Source organism: Podarcis bocagei (genome assembly GCF_964188305.1).
Source record: "Podarcis bocagei genome assembly, chromosome: 3".
Classification (NCBI taxonomy): Eukaryota; Metazoa; Chordata; class Lepidosauria; order Squamata; family Lacertidae; genus Podarcis; species Podarcis bocagei.
In genome coordinates this window covers 13,829,243-13,843,336 of record NC_138127.1, presented here as the reverse complement: position 1 = coordinate 13,843,336, position 14,094 = coordinate 13,829,243, and the positions used below count along the sequence as shown (strand labels likewise).

The following is a 14,094-nucleotide window of genomic DNA, read 5'->3' as shown; positions in this document are numbered from 1 at the left end:
AGCTCCGTCTGAGTCTCCGCCCCGTGTGCACCAACTTAATATCCTAGCCTTGCTCCACCTTTTCCGCCTGACTGTCCTCCTCTGGGTCCCTCTACCCCCCGGGGCTTCTTCCTTCCGGGATTCTTCTGACGCTGACCCGGACCCTCCTGCCTCCTTGCGCCGGGCTTTAGGACCTGGTTCCCTTTCGGGGCTGCTTACTGCGCCGCCTTCCTCTGCATTTGAACTTGGCGCGCGCGCCCAACCTTCCACCTTCCTCTTAACCGTTTCTTCGCTCCCCGATGGAGGTGTGGCCACTCCTGACTCATGCCCTCCCTCCTGTGGTGAGCTGCCAGCGCTTCCCCCCTGGCTCCCTTCCTCTTCCCTGCTTCCTGGCGGTGACGCTGGTCCCGATTTCCAGCTGCTCCCCCCTGAGTCCCCTCTGGCTCTATCTTCCTGGGGTGCCCCCCTTGACTCCCCCCTTGCCCTGGCCACTGGTGCTCCTTTCTGTGAATCCTCTGATTCACTGGAAAGACTAGGAGATCTCGGGTCGTCGTCATCACTCATCTTTTCTTCTGCCTCCTCCCCTTCGCTCTCTGTTTCCTCCCTTGCCCGTGCCTCTGCTCCTAAACCCCTGACACATACGTTTCAGGATATAGACTCCACTAAGCCAGAAATAGTGCTTCAGGTTAAAAACTTTGCTTCAGGATAAGAACAGAAATTGTGTTCCAGCGGCGCGGCAGCAGCAGGAGGCCCCATTAGCTAAATTGGTACCTCAGGTTAAGAACAGTTTCAGGTTAAGAACGGACCTCCAGAATGAATTAAGTACTTAACCCGAGGTACCACTGTACAGTTATTGGTAAGTTGTTGTTGTTGTTTCTTTTAAAAAAACCAAGACCACACTGGAATCGTGGAAGACCAGTGTTAACTAATGCCCAAGGTGCTGCACAATGCAAACAGAAACACCAGGGACTTTTATTTCTCTCGCCTGAGCAGCTTGCTTAGCAATATCCTCGGGTGACATTTTTGCAAGGGGTCATGGGACCTTGGAGCGATGCCAGCAGCAGCATTGGAAACTTGGCTCGCTAATTACTCCCACTGCCTTTCTCTCCCTTTCCCTCTCCTACCCCACCCCACCCCACCCCACCTCTCTCTCTCTCTCTCTCTCTCTCTCTCTCTCTCTCTCTCTCTCTCTCTCTCTCTTGTCGCCTCAGTTCAGGTAGTGAAACCAACATGTTTCAACATGTTTTGGCATGTGAGTTCCATTTGCGGCCTGCTCTCTCTCCCCTCACACACAACTCTCTCTCTCTCTCTCTCTCTCACACACACACACACAGAGAAAGAACACATGCAGAATACTACAAATAACAAAAAGCTCTCTCTGTACTCAGCAGTGCACCACTGCAGGTGTAGAATGTGTCCCAGCAGCGTGGGTGTGTTGAGATAAGCAAACTTCCACTTTTTTGGGGGTGGTGGTGGTTTGGTTGCTCACACTGAGGCAATTCTTTCTGAGCTGTGCATGCATAGCAGTGAAATCTGAAGGTTATGGGGGTGGGAATTTTGGACATGAGTGAAATGGCAACTCAGGACTGACTCAGGGGTGTTTTTCTTTGAAAAGTAGTTTGGAAGAGGGAGCAAAAGTTTGTTTGCTTCTTTTCTTTTTAAAAAAAATACTCATGAGGTAATCTAATCTCCTCCCTCACCTGCAGGTGCAACAGGGATGGCTCACAATATACAGAAAGGAGGAAATTCCTTGTTGACACAGGTGATCGGTGCTAAGTGGCCAAAATTGATAGAATAATATCAGTGCTCTCCAGCTACCAAAAGCTGCCAATTTCAACCTACCACAGTGAGGCTGCTTTCTCCAGCTCTGTGTTCCACAGGAAGGTGATCCTGCAGCTTCTTTTCTAGGGGGAGATGATGGTGATTATAGCTAATTTCTTACTCCTCATGAATGCTCTGATCCCTGAATGCAAGGTGCTGTACAGTGCAATGCAATGCAATGCAATGTGAGAGACACTAGGCCTGCTAGGTTTGATGGACCATAGGGGGAGCATGGAGAGAGGAGAGGAAGGGGGATTCCCATTGCAAAGGCAGAAATTCTTGCACAAATGGGACAGCAGTGTTGGCTATAACAATGTGAAATGCGAATGATGGCAGGAAGTCTGCTGCATTTCTATGTGAAGTTAAAATACATACAGATAAGAACAGCTTTACCTCACTATTTACAGGCACCCATGTAATCTACTACTGTACCCATGTAATGTACTAATCACAGAAAGAGGTGCAGGGGGCACCTAAACCACTGAGCCTCTTGGACTTGCTGATTGTAAGGTCAGCAGTTCAAATCAACATGACGGGGATTTCTCTGTCTCAGCCTAGAAGGTTAAGAACGGACCTCTGGAACGAATTAAGTACCGAGGTACCACTGTACTGTAGTAGTTCCATTAAGAGAAGTGTTTAAGGAGGTCACAAGGACTCTCAGTTGTGTGTAATACTAATATCTGTTGATCCATATTGTGAGCTGCTTTGTTTATGGTTTTTACTATTTAATGATACGGTCAGGCAGATAGATGCCCTCAGCAGGTCTATTGACAGAGATGTATGCTGGACTCACCTGTTAGAGAGTTGGGTTTCTCAGACTCTGGTAGTAAAAAAAACACTCATCACTTCCACAAGTATAATTAGATAAAACAAACAAACTTGTACAGTAGATTGGCCTCTCATCCGGGGCCTTGAGGCAGGTATATCAAGCCACGTGACGTGCAGGTAGTGTTACAATCTATTGTTTGTTCTAAATCTCAGCCTCAGGGAACAGGCAATTAAAGATAAACATAGCCCAGGCATAAAATAAAAAGAGCCTCCTGGCCAGGCCAGTCAAAAGATCAACCAGGTGCGGAGTGATAAAAAGTCTTTGAATTGTTGCACCCCAGAGAAACAGGTGACTGGCAATTGTGCTCGCCCCCTCTCTCTTTTCTCCTCCTAGCATTAAGAAGCATTAATGTTTGAGGACATAGTTAGTCCCTCTTCAAACTGCTTGTGGGTAAAGTGCTATAGCTCAGTGGTAAATCACATGCTTAGTATATATAGAAAGTCCCAACTTTGATCTCTGGCACCTTGAAAAAGGACTGTGAAGGACTCCAGTCTAAGGTCATGGAAAGCCACTACCAGTCAGCATGGACATTCTATGCAACCTCAGTCTCCAAGCCCTCACCTAGGGTTTGGTTTCCTTGGAATGAAGGCCAGCAGAGACTGTGGTGTCCTTAGGGCATGTGGTTATATTTACGCATATATACAACCTGAGCATAGGGTAAAAAGGGTCTTACAGCATTAATACACCAATCGAACTTGCTTCCCCAGTTAGATTCCATGAGAAACCCTGATTCAGCTGAAGGTTGAAACATGTCCTCTACCTGCAGCTTCTAGCTTGCTTCCAGATTCAAACCTACCCACCTTGGCTATAGATCTCCTTGTAGCAGCTAGGTGAGCAGTGTTGGGGGGAAGGCCCATCCATTTGTTCTATGGCACAGAGCAACCTCCTTGTGCTAAATTGTGGTCCTTAACTAGCCAGCCAAAGCTAGTTGCCAAAGGGATTTGTTTTGGTAAGCTTGGGATACAGGATCCCAAGAATTGGAAGGGACCTAAGATAGCAGCCAGACCGACCCCTCCCCCCCCACGCCCAGTTCATAACAGTACTGAACTAGATGATCCAATGGTCTGACTGGGCACAAAGCACTGCTCATCTTGACCCATACATGCATAAGCATACATAAAATTTAAGGTGGCAGGAGATGCAGCAGGAGTTTAGAAGATGCTGTGGTGTCTTCCAGGAAGTCCATGTGTGTTGCTGCAAGAAACAACAGGTTGTGTTCAGCTTAGTTGCTTGAAGGATGGAGGGAGGTTGTATTCAGCAGATGTCATGCCACCAATAAAGAATGGCTAGACTAGAGCAACTGCCTGGATTTAATTTTTTGAAGGTAGGTTGTGGCGAACATGAGAAAACAATGTACTTATTCATAGTTTCTGTTTCTGATATATACTGGTCTACATACCCTTTAGTATCCAATTAGCATCATGGCTGCATGGACCATACCACATCAATAATAAAGGGCTTATCAAAATGACTCATAATTCAGTCTTCCTTGGGAAAGATGCTTATCGCAAGTTCCCCTTCTCTCCCTCATACTGTCCCCTGAGATTTGAATCATCGGTTCTCTTTTGTGGTTGATATAAAGGTCCTCTGGGGTTGGTGAGTTATTGTTTACATGGGATTTTTTACATGATAAATATCACAGAACTTTTTAACGGTGAGGCTGTTTCGACAGAACAGTTTATAGTACAATGGTGTTTCTCATTGCAGACTGGTCTCCTTCGAGGGGGTGAGGGGCATGCTGGGACATTTATGGGTCCATAAATGCAGGCAATAAAGGAGGACCAAATAAAACCCAACTTTAGGCAGCTACTACAGCAGTTTCTAGGTGCCCTCGCCATGTCCCACAGTCCTCCTGTGAACATTAGGCCTCAGCATCGTAAGAGTTTCCTCAATACTTGTTAGCAACTGTTCACACCAATCAGGCAAGAGTGTCCGTTTCCAAAAGCAGAGCTGAAACAGTGTACATCACACATTGCAACGCTCAAGAAGTTCACTGCAATAGTCAATAGTCATTGCACATTACACAAGCTGGCAAGTTGTGCCTACATTATGAGCAAGGCCATGCATTAGTCATGTATGTATTTATAGCTCTGTCGGTACAGCATGAGAGTCTTAATCTCAAGGTTGTGGGTTCAAGCCCCATGTTGGGCAAAAGATTCCTGCATCTCTCTCTCTCTCTTCATCATAGTCATTAAGAAGGGTAAATACAATTTAAAAATCACTATTCTGCAATATTGTCAAAGCCGTTTTCTGGATTAGCTACTTCTTGGCATCCTTAACTACTTATTTTAATTGAAGTAACCTAAAAGTTACTGTGGGTTAAACCACAGAGCCTAGGGCTTGCTGATCAGAAGGTCAGCAGTTCGAATCCCCGTGACAGGATGAGCTCCTGTTGCTTGGTCCCAGATCCTGCCAACCTAGCAGTTCGAAAGCACGTCAAAGTGCAAGTAGATAAATAGGTACCGCTCTGGCGGGAAGGTAAATGGTGTTTCCGTGTGCTGCTCCAGTTTTGCCAGAAGTAGCTTAGTCATGCTGGCCACATGACCTGGAAGCTGTACGCTGGCTCCCTCGGCCAATAAAGCGAGATGAGCGCCGCAACCCCAGAGTCAGCCACGGCTGGACCTAATGGTCAGGGGTCCCTTTACCTTTACCTAACCTAAAAGTTACCTCACAGTGCATCAGTATCAGAACCACCTAACACTCGCCGATATGTATGGATCACAGCTATTAAATCATTTTTTTAATGGGTGAATGGACGGCCCCTGCCCCCCACATTTACTTTGACTGCATGAGGAAGGGAGGAGTGTAAACATGTATGGCTCTCAGCAGCCCACTTATGAAATATTGCAAGCATGCAGTTAAATCTGTTATTCTCTTTTTTTATGATTTTGCCAGGCTCAACCTTCATTTGAAACGAACAAGGGATCCAATCCTATATACATGTAGAGATAGAAGCCTTGTAAGAGAAGGAAAAGAATAAGACGACTAATTCATTCCTGCCCCTCATGCATTTGGACCTCCTAGATTTGAAAATGGTTGTTCTAAAATTTTCAGTCCAGTTGTCTAGGGTATGATTCTGATTTAGAATTCCAAGCTTGTCCTCCAAAATGCTTGCAATTCCACACAAGTTTTTGTAGGTTATTAGTAGAATAATATTCTGTAGCCATCCAGCAAAATCATGATTAACTGCCACAGCGCTTTGCAGAGTTCCACTTGATATCCCTGTCCAACCTAATAATCACTCTTTTGAGTAGGGTTCATCCACTAATTTGTTGCCTATATTTTAGTGCTTTGATATTGATATCTTGGCATGTTTCAATTTTCATATAAATATCTAGAGAAACAGAAAAAAGTCATAGGACTGGTTCACATACACATATACTTTGCTTGATCCCATCAGCTGATTTATCACTACTTGATGTGTGAAATATTCACACTGGAAAATTTAAACTGTTGTCGTTTGCAGTACACAAAAAGAAGGTCCCTCTGAATTCAATGGGAAGCACACACTTGTTATGGTGCTTAGGATCTGCACATGCAAACCATCACTGGATGTGTGTTTCAACTGGCAATGAACATTCTTGTGAGAACCAGATGGGGGAGTGGAATATCTGCTACAACCGCAGGCATTTGAAAGCTTAGTCCTGAACACAAAAAAGCCGTTTCAAGTAAGCAAACCAAAGTCCTTTCTGAGCTTAAAGTTTAGGAAGGCCCTGGGATTCCATGGCTAGAACATGTGGGAAGTTAAAGAACTTCATACTCATCTAAAGTCTGAATTCGCCCAGAGTGGCTGGGGAAACCCAGCCAGATGTGCAGGGTATAAATAAAATCACCATCCTCATCCATCATCATCATCACCATCATCTTCACTTGACCTGCTCCATCCCCACTCACCCGATAAGCTTTTACCTGGTCTCCTCTGGTGAATAATATTTGGCCGCCAGGTGACTAGGCAGGCAAGCTTCACATTTCTCTCTCCCTACTCCCTGTTTTTTTAGCACATAAATGACTCATCATATTTGTTCTTCCGTGCCTTTGCTCTTAATAGACAAAATATAACATATATTGTCGGGGAGACTTTGGCAAGAAAACATCACTTTCCTTGGCCCTGAATGTCAAGCTCAAACCGAGCATTAAATCTTATAAACAATGATATGACAAAGACATTCCTCCCTCTTGCTGTTTTTATTACAGTATTGTCAGGCTACAATTTATTGTCTGCATTGTTATACAAAGCAAGTATCTCAAAGCAGTTTAATAACATAAATTAATTTAGGCCTGTATTTCAAAAATTTTGTGAGTTAAATTTCAGTGTTAGTTGTTGAGGCATCCGCTCCCCCTCCACTTGCCCTGGAATTTGATTACAAGGAATAAGTTGTATTGTATTGTTTTGCATTGTATTGTATTGTGGGGGGTCCCTGAAATTTATTCCTTGCTTAATTGTCAGTTGTTTCTTAGAAGCATTTGGAACTGGGGTTCACATTTTGTGAGAGCCAAATTCATGGACAGTATATAGGACCAGCACATGAGAGCCAGTGTGGTGTAGTGGTTAAGAGTGGTAGACTTGTAATCTGGTGAACCGGGTTTGCGTCTCCGCTCCTCCACATGCAGCTGCTGGGTGACCTTGGGCTAGTCACACTTCTCTGAAGTCTCTCAGCCTCACTCACTTCACAGAGAGTTTGTTGTGGTGGAGGAAGGGAAAGGAGAATGTTAGCAGTTTTGAGACTCCTTCGGGTAGTGATAAAGCGGGATATCAAATCCAAACTCTTCTTCTTATAACTTGAAATACATTGGGCCTCAATATATTTGTGGCCTCTGACATGCATCCCTCCTTTGTTGCTATGTTGATGGATCTCCTCCCCACCCACCCCCAGTATTCATTTAGAACTTCCCACTACAGAACATCATGTTTCATCTCTCATCAACCAGCAATGAAGGATGCCAATAACGATGACCAAGGAGACAATAGAAAAGCTGCTCCTCCGCAGGCAAGTAGAAGTTGAACAACTGCTGAAGGTTTTTCTCCATTGCCGCAGTTTTCCCCATGCCAGGAAATGTCATGTTGCTTGCTCATGCAAATTAGAAGTGAAAGTGTGAAAGGCATGGAGGTCAACATTAGATGGCGCTGGAGCCAATGACAAGGGGAGTTAACTACCTTATTTTTCGCCCTATAGGACGCACTTTTTCCCCTCCAAAAATGAAGGGGACGTGTGTGTGCATCCTATGGGGCGAATGCAGGCATTCGCTGAAGCCTGGAGAGCAAGAGGGGTCGGTCCCGCCGGGCTCCCAAGGCTTGTGGACAGCAGCCTGCAGCCCAAAACCTGGGGAGCACAGCGGAGCGCGCCCCGGGCTTCGGGCAGATATCCGCAAGCCTTGGGAGCCCGGCGCGACTTCCCGCCGGGCTCCCAAGGCTTGCGGATAGCAGCCTGTTCTGGGGGCTGGGGTCAGGGGAAGCTTGGGCTTCCCCCGCCCCAGCCCCGTGCCTTGGGGGGAAATAATATTTTTTTCTTTATTACCCCCCCAAAACCTAGGTGCGCCCTATGGGCTGGTGCGCCCTATAGGGCGAAAAATACGGTAATTCTAGTTTTGTTTTGCTCTTCCTCTCTGTTGAGTTCTATACAGGTAACAGTGAGAATAAGGAGGATGAAGCTCGTAGGCAGTGACAGGCCCCTAGGTAGTTTGTAAATAAGAAGGAAGGCAGGTTAGGTAGCTAGCTGAGGACAAATCGAGGTGATAGGACACCAACCCATCTGCCTTAATTGACCAACCTCAACTAGTTCCTTGAAATTCTTTCAGGTAATGATTTAAGCATGCAAGAGCCATGTCAGGAAAAAGTAAGAAGCTGAGCATTATGAGCAGTAGCGTTCATCATTGCAACATGTGCCAGATGAAAATTTGCAGTCTCAGCAGTGTGCTCTCCCAATAACAAAGAACAAATTGCGGGGGATCATGGCCACATGGACAGAGTTCCTCCCGGATTTTTGGGGGACTAATTTCTAACTGGACAGAAACTTAAAATAGTAAACTGTCCAGAGTAACAGTGGACACCTGGCCAATGTATTTCTAGATCTACCTGGAGATACCAAACATTGGGCCTGCAACTTCCTGTATGCAAAGCATGTGCTCTACCGCTGAGCGATAGAACTGCCTCGAAGTTCTTACCGAGTGTGAAGAAATGGAGTTGGTTGGCTAGGCCCAGCCCTGCAGAAATCCAAGCATCTACAACAGGGGCATTGGGTCAACCTGGTAACTGGCCCATCTATCTGCTATTACCTTCCTAAACTGAGTTATGGAGTCTCCACTCTTGGAAACTGGCTCCAGGAGTCTAGCAGTGCCCCACTACTGTGTTTCTGCCCTGCATGCAGAGCAACAGTTTGCCAGCAATTTGCAAAATTAAAGTTAGAACAAACAGTTTGTTCAGGTGGAGCCATTAAATCTGCTGCTGTTGCAGGTCTCGAAACTACTGGAAGTAGTGAAAGCTGGAAGGAGATTTGGAATAGATCGCTCAATAAACTGGTGTATTTATTTACATTGGCATGGTTTTCTGCTGTAGGGAACCCTGTTCCAAGAGGTGTTAGTCTGGGCATGGTCAGCACTGGCATAGAGTTTACATAAAATGAAGATTCGGGAGATTACTGGGCACAAGAACAGGCTTCAGGAACATTATAAATGTTAAAGCACTTAAGAATGTTAAGCCAGCAAGATTGCCGTTTGCTCTGAGCATTCTAAACACCTCTTTGGAAAAGAGAGTTTTGGCATTTGTTCTGGAACCGCCAAGACAGTGTCTCATTGTCCTCGGGGACTGGGCTGTGAGATGGCCAGCAGCCACTGATGATATGTTTGGCAGGGACCTCTATAGTTTTCAGAGACCAATTGTTTGCTAGGACCCAACATTGCCACTGTTCAAGCTGTGAACCAAACTACGTGAAGACAGAAATCCCACGTTAACCCCAGAAGCTCAGCCATCGTTGTTGAGCTAAACTGTTCCACTTGCCCCCTTTGTCTGTCTTCTGCTGGCATTGAATGCGGTGCACACTTAGCAGAGCCTTGTTCCAACATGATTCATTGGAGGGGGGGGGGTCTCTCGCTCACCCCAGTTCCTTGCACAACTGCTTCACATGCTGCTGGAATTATTATACTGGTTCAATATGTTTGAGAGTACACAATAGCATATCTCCTCTCAGAGACTGTTCTTAAATTATTATTATTTAATTATGTTCCCCATGCCCTGTGCTTGCATGTAAACTTACTACGAAGGTTTGAGAGGTGAAGCTGGTTTGTGCCTAGTGTATTTTGCAAGATCAGGTCCAATACTAATAAGAATCAGTTATTCAGAGACTTAAAAAAACAACCTATCTGCTGATAAATGATGATACCCAACCTGCAAATATATTCCAGGAACCTAGCTATTAATGATAAGATGGGGAATATGGAGGAGAAATGATTTTGAGGAGATATGGAAGGTTTGCAGAATTCGTACTGTTAAAACGGAAAGGGGTCAAACCACCGCGAGAGATGTTGACATTTTGGGAAGTTGAATAGTTACAATGGAGTGGTCTTGGGGATGGGGGTGCATATTTTTATTTATTATTATTAAGTAAAGGTAAAGGGACCCCTGACCATTAGGTCTAGTGGTGGCCGACTCTGGGGTTGCGGCGCTCATCTTGCTTTATTGGTCGAGGGAGCCGGCGTACAGCTTCTTGGTCATGTGGCCAGCATGACTAAGCCACTTTTGGCAAACCAGAGCAGCGCACGGAAACACCATTTACCTTCCCGCTGGGGCAGTACCTATTTATATACTTGCACTTTTTGACGTGCTTTCAAACTGCTAGGTTGGCAGGAGCTGGGACCGAGCAATGGGAGCTCACCCCGTCATGGGGATTACTTTGTTTAAAATTTAACAAATAAAATATTTCGGGAAATCTTAGCAAGAGGTCATTGAGTCCACATTGCAACGGTGAAGGAGAACAAACGTAGAAAAAGGTAACTGCTGCATAAAGGTTCCCAGTTTTGAACATTTCTCTTCCATTTGTCAACTGAGCAAAAAAAGGTAAAAAAAAAGTGGGGGTACTTAAGGTACAGTACGGTAGTTAAAAACCAATACATATAATAAAATTATTCATCATCATGGAAGAATTAGTTCAAAAGCAGGAGAACAGAGATAAAAACTAGAACTAGGTTAGGATTAACACGCCAACATCCCTAAGAGGGAAATTTCCAAAGTGCTGGACTTTTAAGTTTAGGGGGCAAGCGGGGGAAAGGCAACAGAGGGAGATAAGATGGTGATTATGTATGGCATGGAGAAAGGGGAAAGATACATGTTTTCCTCCCTCTCAGAATACCAGAACTCAGGGTCATCCAATGAAATTGGAGGAGATTCAGACAAAAGGAGATTCTGGACAGTTTTCTTGAGACAAACAGCACACAGCTAATTTATGGAATTCACTTCCACAAGATGAGGTGATGGCCAGCAGTTTAGAAGGCTTTAAAATGAGCTTAGGCATATTTGTGGAGTGGGGGTGGGTGGGGAATCTGCCAAAGGCTACTACTAATGCTTATTTGTTATATCATATGTTTTCTTCAGGGTTAAAGGCAATGTGAGAGGGCTGCTGCTTTCACGTCCTACTTGTGGACATGTGGGAAGCAGAATCCTGGGTTAGATGAATCTCTGGTCTGATCCAACAAGTAAAACCAGAGATTTAAAAGCCTAGCGAGGGGTGCGGAACCTGTGACCCTCCAGGCATTGTTGAACTCCAACTCCCATCTGCCCTGACCACTGGCCTTGCTGGCTGGGCTTGATGGGAATGCGAACGAGCATCACCTTGAGGACCAGTTTCTCTCCAACTCTGGCTAAAAGGTGCCAAGAAGGACATCAGTGGCACTGCCAGGTTAGCTTCACTGGATAGTGCATCCCAGAGATGAGATGCCACCACTGAAAAGACCCCGCCTTGGGTCACTACTTGTGTCATCTTTGACGCCAAAGGTATCTGAGGAAGATTTCCTAACATCTGGGCAGGGGGGCAAATTAGAAGTCAGCAGTCCTTAAGGTATGTACCAGAAGAACATGCGTGTGCCTGAACATTGCATTGCAAGATAAGATCCCAATGCACCCTGATAACTTAGGTTTTTATCTCTGCCTTGTAATGTTGGAATTTTACCTCAGGCTACCTAGCCCAGCTAATAAATACTATGTGAGTTGTAATATAGGTGAGGAGCCTTTGTCATAAACAATCTAGCCCATCTAGTCACAGAGACCGACCAGGTGCCTATGGGAATCCTGCAAGTCAGGCATTAGCAGAACAACACTCTGTGCACCTGCAGTTTCCAGCAGCTGGCATTCAGAGGCACGATGCCTCCAATCCTGCAGGTGGATCATGCCCATCATGGCTAGTGGCCCTTGATAGCCTTGCCCTCAAAGAAGTTGTCTACTCTTTTAAAGCCATCCAATTTGCTGGCCAACAATGCATCCTATGCAAGTTCCATTGCTTAACTATGGGCTCTGATGTCGCCAGCCTTGCCCTTGTTAGTAGGTCAGTGGTCAGGTAAGTCTTCTAATAAGAAAAATAAAACCTGCTTGGGGGAAAACACACAGAGAGAAATCAGAATACTAGTGGATCAACATGTTTACAAACTCAGGCTGGGACCGAAAATCTCATTCCACCCTCAATTTCTTGAATATAGTTTCTCCTCTGAAAATGGAGGCTGCTTTTCTGCTGGGGAAGAAGTATTTCAGGTGGAGGGGTGTGTGTTGCTGCTTCCCTTTTGGGATATTCTCAGGGTATGTAGCCAGCGGTAGAAAGAGTTGCTGGCTGCCAGCTGTACAAAGAGCCGCCCATTATTACAAGCCGTGCGCAGCTTTTTTTAACATTAGAAACTTTGAGGGGCAAAGGGAATGGAAAACCTATGGCCACTTCATTAGGTTAAGCATGATAAGTAATACAGTGGTACCTCGGGTTAAGTACTTGATTCGTTCCGGAGGTCCGTTCTTAACCTGAAACTGGTCTTAACCTGAAGCACCACTTTAGCTAATGGGGCCTTCTGCTGCTGCCGCGCTGCCGGAGCACAATTTCTGTTCTCATCCTGAATCAAAGTTCTTAACCTGAGGTAATATTTCTGGGTTAGCGGAGTCTGTAACCTGAAGCGTATGTAACCCGAGGTACCACTGTCACCCTCTTCCTCGATTTTTTAGGCAGGGTTTCACTTGAACTGTACCCACCCACTAAATGGTTGTTTGTTTGTTTTTAAAGGGATTTTCCAAAATTGCAGTGACACCAGACTAAACACTTATCATTGTGACTGAAGGCATTGCCTGAGACTGGGAAGGAGAAAATGACCTTCAACTGACCAGGGGGAAAAAAGATGACCTGGTCTGCTCCTGTGCCTTTACAAGAACTTGGCATGATATAGTGGATGTGTTTTCCATGGCATGGTATAAGTTTTTATCGCCTGCTAATTCCTTTAGATGAAGCTGCTGTTGAAAGAACAGCAGGGTCTGGCAAAAGAGTTGGCAACCCTAAAGAAAACCCTTTGTTTTTGCTCCGCATATGGAGCAGGTCACTAATATCAAAAGAACTTTTAACTTGAAAGGCGCTTAGTTTGGCTGCCCTTGTTTTTGAGAACAGGCAAGCCCAGAGAGTGACTTGAAGGTTTCCCACAGTAAATACATTATAGGCGGGTTTCATAGGCTACTGAGACCTTTATACTTCCACCTGCACATTATGGCTCTAATAAACACATTATCAGGTCATGAAAATGATGGCAAACATGTGACTGGAGGATCTGATAAGTCAGAAGCAAAGATTAGCAGGTCCTCATCTCTCTCCCCCGCCCCTCCCTTCTCACAGAAAAAAAAGCTGCAAGAGATTCCCTTATTTAAAACAATTGCAGCATGTGGATTTACTGCACTTAAATCATTACTGGCAATTAGCACGTGTCAGAAGGTTGCAGCTGGCTCCAATTACAGGTAAGATTTTAGAGATTTGAACTTAATTGTATGCATGATAGTGGGAGGCTGGGGGGCACATGCCAGAATAAATGGGATCACACCTCTTTGAAATGGGAATGTTACCACCTTTATCATTTTCACTTGACTTCTGTCCTTCAGGAGGGGGAGGAAATGGAGAACTAAACTCCCAGCACCATTTCTGTGTCTCCCCTCCCTCCCCAGTTAACGGAGTGTACCTATCCAGGCACGATAAAGAATGAGAGTTTCTTATCAATAATAATTTGGAGCCTACCTACTTCCTGTTGCCCCTTTTGCCTGAGGGCTTCTGATAAGCGCAAACGACATGATGGCAAAACTTTGGCCAACTTCACAAGTGGCACTGAAGCGTTGTTTAGGAATTAGAATTAAGGCCTCTTCTTGCCCCACTCTACCCGGTTTCAAGTTTCACCATTTTTCGTTGCCAAGTTGAGTGCATTTTTTTTTTTTAAATGGGCATGATCCAAAATGGAAGCCAATCATT

At 45.2% G+C, this 14,094-nt stretch overlaps 1 long non-coding RNA gene across 1 annotated transcript in view; it reads left to right on the top strand.

The window, feature by feature from the left end:
* The first annotated feature begins 3,662 nt into the window (after nt 1-3,662).
* Nucleotides 3,663-14,094, top strand: part of LOC308584482 — a 56,750-nt gene continuing 46,318 nt past the window's right edge. Inside the window, exons 1-4 of the long non-coding RNA XR_014006818.1 lie at nt 3,663-3,953; nt 6,096-6,297; nt 7,515-7,617; nt 12,877-13,592. This is a non-coding gene — a long non-coding RNA (uncharacterized lncRNA). The remainder of the gene's footprint in view (nt 3,954-6,095; nt 6,298-7,514; nt 7,618-12,876; nt 13,593-14,094) is intronic.